Source organism: Sceloporus undulatus, chromosome 1 (genome assembly GCF_019175285.1).
Source record: "Sceloporus undulatus isolate JIND9_A2432 ecotype Alabama chromosome 1, SceUnd_v1.1, whole genome shotgun sequence".
NCBI classification, from domain to species: Eukaryota; Metazoa; Chordata; class Lepidosauria; order Squamata; family Phrynosomatidae; genus Sceloporus; species Sceloporus undulatus.
In genome coordinates this window covers 7,177,625-7,185,111 of record NC_056522.1, presented here as the reverse complement: position 1 = coordinate 7,185,111, position 7,487 = coordinate 7,177,625, and positions in this window count along the sequence as shown.

The following is a 7,487-nucleotide window of genomic DNA, read 5'->3' as shown; positions in this document are numbered from 1 at the left end:
TCTGCAGTGTGTTTTGGACCCTTGTAGCACCTTTGAGAATAAAAGAAAGAGAAAAACTGATAGCATGACCTTTCCTTGACTTTAGCCTACTTCCATCAGATGCATTTGGTGCAGTGGAAAGCCCAGGAACAGACCTATACAAGTCATGTGTGTGTAAGAATGTCAATTTAAATATTAAAAAATCCTGTGGGTATGGAAATGAGACCATCGTTCGAATCCCGGATCAGCCATATAGAAACCCTCTGGGTGACCTGCCATGAGCCACACTCTCTCAGCCTCAGAGGAGGGCCATGGCAAACCACCTCTGAAGAATTCTTGCCAAGAAAGCCCCATGTTAAGGTCTCCAGAAATCAGAAACAACTTGAAGACACGCAGCCAACAGCAACCTGCTGCCTTGGATCCACAGGGACAGAATGTAATTGGGAGCTATGAAAGTGCCAATAAATCCTGTTGTGTGAGCAGGGCAGGCAGACATCCTCCTTTCCCAGGATACGTCTTGTATTTCAACCTTCTGCCCAGGAGGAATTCTAAAAAAGTCCTTCATACTGAGCAGAACTAAGAAGGAGGAATTTATATTTATATGAGTTGTTTGTTTGTTTTTCCCTTAGCTTTTCTTTGGTCACATCCTCCATTTTTTCCTTGAATGCCCTACGTTTTGCATCTATAACATCTGCCCTCCTCGAGTGTGAGCGAATCCTCCAAGACCCCATCCCCAGAAGTGTCCCAAAAGCCCCCAAATATATACTATAAAAAAGGTACAAACAAACCAGCCTCGGTGCCTTTTTTACATCAGGCGATTCCAACAACATCTAGGCACCAGGAGGAGTGGGCCTGCCCTGTCCGGTATTACATTTATTTAGCTAATTGCAATAATGTAATAATATAATAAGCACCGCATCTCAAATGAGTTGATTTTATTCTTATCTGCTTTCCTTACTGTCCAGCTCTCACATCCGTCAAATGATGGGGAATACCTTGGCTTAAACAGTTCTAACTTTGGTGCTCAGTTGTATATCTTGAATCTTTAGGACATTGTCTAGTTCTTTCATGGCTGCCCTTCCCTAGTTTTCTTCTGATCTCTTGGGTGCAATCTCCGTTCTGATTGATGTTTGATCCAAGATATCCAAACTCTTCTACTATTTCAATTTCTTCATTGCCTAGGTTGAATGTATATAGGTCATCTGTGGTCATGACTTTTGTTTTCTTTATATGGGCGAACTATGCAGGGAACCCAGTTCAAATGACAAAGTGGGGAAAGTTTTGGAGGCTTTCATGGCTGGCATCCATACTTTTTTATGGGTTTTTTGGGCTATGTGGCCATGTTCTAGAAGAGTTTGTTTCTGACATTTTGCCACTATCTGTGGGTGGCATCTTCAGAGATACCAACCATAGATGCTGGCAAAACGTCAGAAACAAATTCTTCTAGAGCATGGCCATATAGCCCAAGAAACTTTGGACCAAGAGTTTGAAATATACAGTATTAATGAAACTTAAAAGAGAATTGGTACAAAAAGTACAAATGGTATCTGAGCCATGAAAAAACAGCAAAAATATAAAAGAAAACAAATAATGGGTGCTGGAAATAGAGAGATACACGGAACTTTTTTCCATCAATGGTGGGCTTGCAAATATGCCAAGAAATATTGGGAAATGATTCATGAATCAATTAGTGAAATTTTGAACAGAAAAATTTAAATGAAACCAGAAAGCTACTTGAGATCTTTGGAGAAGAAATTTGGGAAAATTTTGTTTTATCTGGTTCCATTTGCTATGGTCACTTATGCACAAAAGTGGGAAAAGAAAGAAATCCCAAGGAAGGAGGACTGGTTATTGAAATTATACAATATAAAAGAAATGAACAGACTAACATATTTGATGATGGATACCCCCTTGCAGAAATTTAAAGAAGAATAGGGAAAAGAATTGAAGAATAGAATAAGAAGTATATGACAGGAACAAGAAGTATATTTGTGAAAATAGGTGTTGATGTTTAAAATTATAAGATAACAAAAGCCCCATTCTCACTGGCCCATTTGCTCTGGATAGAACTGGGCAGATCCAGTTGTCCCCATACCGAATCTGCCTGGAAAGAAGTTCGTACTACCCTTTACCTCGATCAATGCAATTTGCTCCTCTGAAGTTCACATTTGCAGTACCGCTTTAAAATGGAGCCTCCTTTGTTGTCAGTCAAATTTGCTTTCGTCAAAGGTGACATATCCTACAGCCATTGGCCAACCAAATGGGTGCTCCCCCCCTTTGTTTTGTTTTTAAAAAAACTGATGGCAGTGTGCGCATATTCTGTCAACTTGTCAAATTTAAAAACCTCCATGTGTCTGTTACTCTAAAACGTGTGTTACCCTAAAACGACCCCATCCTGGGTTTTTCTTGCCAAGATTGGTTCCGAGGAGATTTGCAATTGCCTTTCCCCTGAGGCTGAGAGAGTGTGACTCCCCCAAAGTCATGCATTTCCACAGCCTTCTCTCTGAATGCCAGCCTCTAGCTTCCCCATTGCTTCCAGCCCAGCATTTCCTCCTCTTTGGACCCTCTTCCCTTCCCTTCGCTTCCAGCCCAGTGTCACCTCCGAAGCCTTTGCCTCCCCCCCATGCCATCCTCTTCCCTTCCCTTGCAGCCCAAAACATGCGCATAATTTGTCACAACAACAACAACAATAATAATAATACCTCACCTCAGAATGCCATCTCTGCATCCTCTTTCTTTGCTTTCCCTCCCATTGCCACCCCAGAATGCCTGACATACACATATACATATGTAGCAAAAGCATTCACACATTGTATCAATTTGCCAAATTTAAAAGGAAACACAAATATTTGCATATTCTGTCACACACACATACAAAATAATTTTAAAAACCTGCCACTTGCAGAGTGACCTGTTGTGCCGGCAGCAAGCAAACGAAAGGGAAATGTAGCTCAAGCGGACATGTTCTATCAATATGTATCAGCCTGTAGAACAAGCATTTGCATAATCTGTCAAAAATAAAATTACCCCAAAAAAGAGAGAGAGAGAGAGAAAGCTGCCTGCAAGAAGGAGGCATGTTGCATCCTCTGCCCTCCCTCTGACCTAATCCCTCCCCTGAACTTGACCTGATCATGACCAAGGCCAAGTTCACATTTGCCGGCAGCAGGAAAGAAACGGGTTTTCCCAAAAGACACAGGAAATAATCCACTATCGGAAAAACCGCTCTAAGGGGGATTTGCCCTGGATCGAGTGTGAAAGACCCTAATTCTGATGTGTTTAAACTGGTGCCAGTGGGAACTTCCAAATTTTAATCCAGGTAACAATTTGGTAGAAAGGGTAGTCTGAATGGTCCCAAAATACAGATTTGAAAAATGAACTTTAGAGTGATGAGAGATTCATGAAACAAACATAATAATAAAGATACAAATAAGATTAGCAGGGAGAATGATAGAGGAGACAATAAGAAAGTCAATCCAAATTACAAGAAAAAGGATGAACAGGTTAGAATGCATGGATTTGGAATGTATGACCTTGGAAATTTTAGCTGGAAAGGGAAAGAAGATTGGGAAGAGGAATTAGAAGTAGAAAGGGAGGAGGTGGGGATGATGAAAATAAGGGGTTTATCACATGGGAGGGAAGTGCCCAAATCCGGAATATCCCACAAAAGAAGGATTGATTTCAGAGAACGGGACACGGAGCAATGAATGCAAGCTGCAGGAAAAGAGATTCCACCTCAACATTAGGAGGAATTTAGTGACAGTAAGGGCTGTTCGACAGTGGAACAAATTCCCTTGAAGTGTAGTGGAGTCTCTTTCCTTTGAGGTCTTCAAACAGAGGCTGGATGGCCATTTGTTGGGATGCTTTGAGATTTCCTGCATGGCAGAATGGGGTTGGACTGGATCAGGGCCCTTGCGGTCTCTTCCAACTATATGATTCTATGATATAGGGAAGGAGGAGAGGAGGGCAAGAGAAGGGGAAGGAAGGAAGGGAAGGGATGAGAAAGGGAAGGAGAGAATTAAGGAGTTAGTAAAGACAATGGTATAAGATCAGATGAGATGGGAGTGAATGAATAGGGAAGAGAAGAAATAAGGAAAAGAAAAAATTATTAAGAAGATATCAAAGATATAAGAAAATTAATGTTTTGAATGTGAAAGATGTATAAGAAATGCAGACTAATGACATGCTTTATAACGTTTGATTTGTGGATATGGCATGGTTGATGTATGTTTTTGTATGTTTTTGTGTTTGTAGCACATTTTTATTGTGAAAATTAATTTAAAAAACCCAAAATCATTTTAAAAAATGTGATGTTCAGCATTAAGCCTGCCTCTGTTCTTTCTTCTTTGACCTTCTTTAATAGTTTTTCCATGTCTGTGATGTTTTCTGGTAGTAATATTGTGTCATCCACATATTTTTGGTTGTTCATATTGCCATTCAGCCATTATATCTCCATGTTGCATCAAGGGAAAGTGGAAGAGTGAAAGAAGGGGAATGGAGTGGAAGAAAGGATACAGTGTTTTTACCATGCTCTGGTTTAACTTTTCCTTCCCATCCTAACAATCTTGTCCTGGTCTCTCCAATTTGCAGGTTTTGCCTCAGAACCAAGCAATAAAGAGGACTGTATTGCTGCCAGTGGCTCTTGCCAGGTTTCCAAGTGTGCCTATCCCTTTGTGCAAAATGGAAAATGTCACATATTGCAGAGATGCTGCATAAGGTAATCTCAGTTCAGCAAAGGAGAGATGCCAGCAGACTCTTTCAGAGCCTCCTTTGGTCCAGCCATGTCCAGCTTCATCAGATCTGCAGCTGCCATTCTGATCATGTCCAACGGGGCCTTCTCTGGAGCAAGCCACCTGTGTAAACCTGTTTACCTACTCCTTAACATTCGCAACAGAAATGGAGTTTCTGATTCTACACTCATATCATAGAGTCATAGAATTATAGAATAGAGTTGGCAGAGACCTCCAAGGGCCATGTAGCCTCTTTTTAAAACCTCCCAAAAAGGACACTCAACCACTCTTTGCAGGAGTGTGTTCCACAGTTGAACAGCTCTTCCTGTCAGGAAGTTTTTCCTAATGTTGAGCTGGAATATCTTTTCCTGTAGCTTACACCCATTGTTCCATAAGGGCCACAAGGGCCATCCAGTCCAACCCTTGCCATGCAGGAACTCTCAATCAAAGCCTTCCTGACAGATGGCAATCCAGTCTCCATTTAAAAAACGCCAAGGACAGAGACTCCACCAATCTCCAAGGGAGTGTGTTCCAGTGTCAAACAGCTCTTACTGTCAGGAAATCCCTCCTAATGTTGAGGTGGAATCTCTTTTCCTGTAGCTTAAAGCCATTGCTCCATGTCCTATTCTCTGGAACATCAGAAAATAAGTTTGCTCCATCCTCAATATGACAGTACTTTAAATACTTAAATAGGGCTATCACATCACCTCTTAATCATCTTTTCTCTAGGCTAAAATTACCAAGCTCCCCAAATCTTTCCTCATAAGGCATGGCTTCCAGACCCTTCACCATTTTGGTTGCCCTCCTCTGGTCATGCTCCAGCTTCTCAACATCCTTCTTGAGCTGTGGTGCCCAGAATTTATACCCAGATTTCACTGTTGAACAGCTTTTACTGTCAGGACATTCTTCTTAACTCCTTCCAGAGCATGCAATGGGTTCAAACAAAATGAACTTCAGCAGGGAGAACAGTAAGAAACTGCACTTAGGCCGGAAAAATGAAATGCACAGATAGAAGATGGGGGACACCTGGCTGAACAAGACTACATGTGAAAGGGATCTAGAAGTCCAAGTAGACCATAAGTTGAATATGAGTCAACTGTGCAATGCGGCAGCTAAAAAGGTCAATGCTCTTTTAGGCTGCATCAATAGAAGCATAGTGTCTTGATCAAGGGAAGAAATAGTGGCCTGTTACAGACAGCCAAAATAAAGCTGCTTCGAGTCACTTTGGAGGTATGGTATTTCAATGATGCATGAGTCCTAAGAGTCTGGAAGCTTCACCAAAGCTGCATTCCAGTCCTTAGGAGTGGAGCGTGGCTTTGGTGCGGCCTTTGGACTCTTAGGATGCATGTATCATTGAAATACCATAACTCCAAAGTGACTCGAAGCAGCTTTATTTTGGCTGTCTGTAACAGGCCAGTGCCACTCTTTTCTGCTTTAGTCAGACCTCATCTGGAATATTGTGTTCCGTTCTGGCCATCACAATTCAAAAAGGATGTTAAGAAGCAGAAACGTGTCTAAAGGAGGGCCACCAAAATGGTGAAGGGAATGGAAACCACGCCTTAAGGGGAAAGATTTAGGGAGCTGGGTATGTTTAGCCTGGAAAAGAGAAACTGTTATACAGTGGAAAAGAGAAGCTAGGCATCATTCAACATGTATTCTATACTTTAGGAAAGCTGATTTCAGTAAACTTAGGGAAATACTAGGGGTGATCCCATGGTCAGGAATACTAAAAGAGAAGGGAGTTCAGGATGGATGGGAATTTCTCAATAGGGAAATACTTAAGGCATTATTTCAAACAGTTCTAATCAGGAGGAAAAATGGGAGGTTTCTCAAGGAACTAGGTTGGACGACTAAGGAACTTTTAACTATGTTTTATACAGAACATGTATAAGAAATAGAAAAGGGAGAATTCACTAAAGAACAATTCAAGCAAATAGCTAGGATATGTAGGGGTAAAGTCAGGAAAGCTAAACAGCAGAATGGGGGAAAGGGAGCGGAGGACAGAATACGGGAAATGCAGCAACAGAATAAATAAAGAGGTAGTACAGGAATGTTTACTTAATCTAAATAAATTTAAGTCTCCAGGACCAAATGACCTATATCCAGGGGTATTAAAAGATCTGGCAAATATAATTTCAGAGCTATTGGCAAAGAAATTTGAGATCTCCTGGACAACAGGAGACGTCCCAACAGACTGGAGGAGGGCAAACGCTGTCCCCATCTTCAAAAATGGAAAAAAAGAGGATCCCAACAATTATCATCCAGTTAGTCTGACATCTATATCAGGAAAGATTCAGGAGCAGACCATTAAACAGAGAGTCTGTGAACATCTAGAAAGCAATACCATAATCACAAAAAGTCACCATGGAAATAAGTCATGCCAGACAAACCTGATCTCCTTTTTTTATAAAATTACCAGCTTGGTAGATGAAGGGAATGCTGTGGATATAGTATATCTCAATTTCAATAAGGTCTTTGACAAGGTTTCCCATGACATTCTTGCAAACAAGCTTGTAAAATGTGGGCTAGACAAGGTAACTGTTACATGGATTTGTAATTGGTTGACCGGCCGAACCCAAAGGGTGCTCAGCAATGGCTCTTTTTCATCCTGGAGAGAAGTGACCAGTGGGGTCCCACAGGGCTCTGTCCTGGGCCCAGTACTGTTCAACATCTTTATCAATGACTTGGAGGAAAAAACTGGGGGAATACTTATCAAATGTGCAGATGACACCAAATTAGGAGGAATAGCTAATACTCCAGAGGACAGGATCAAAATTCATC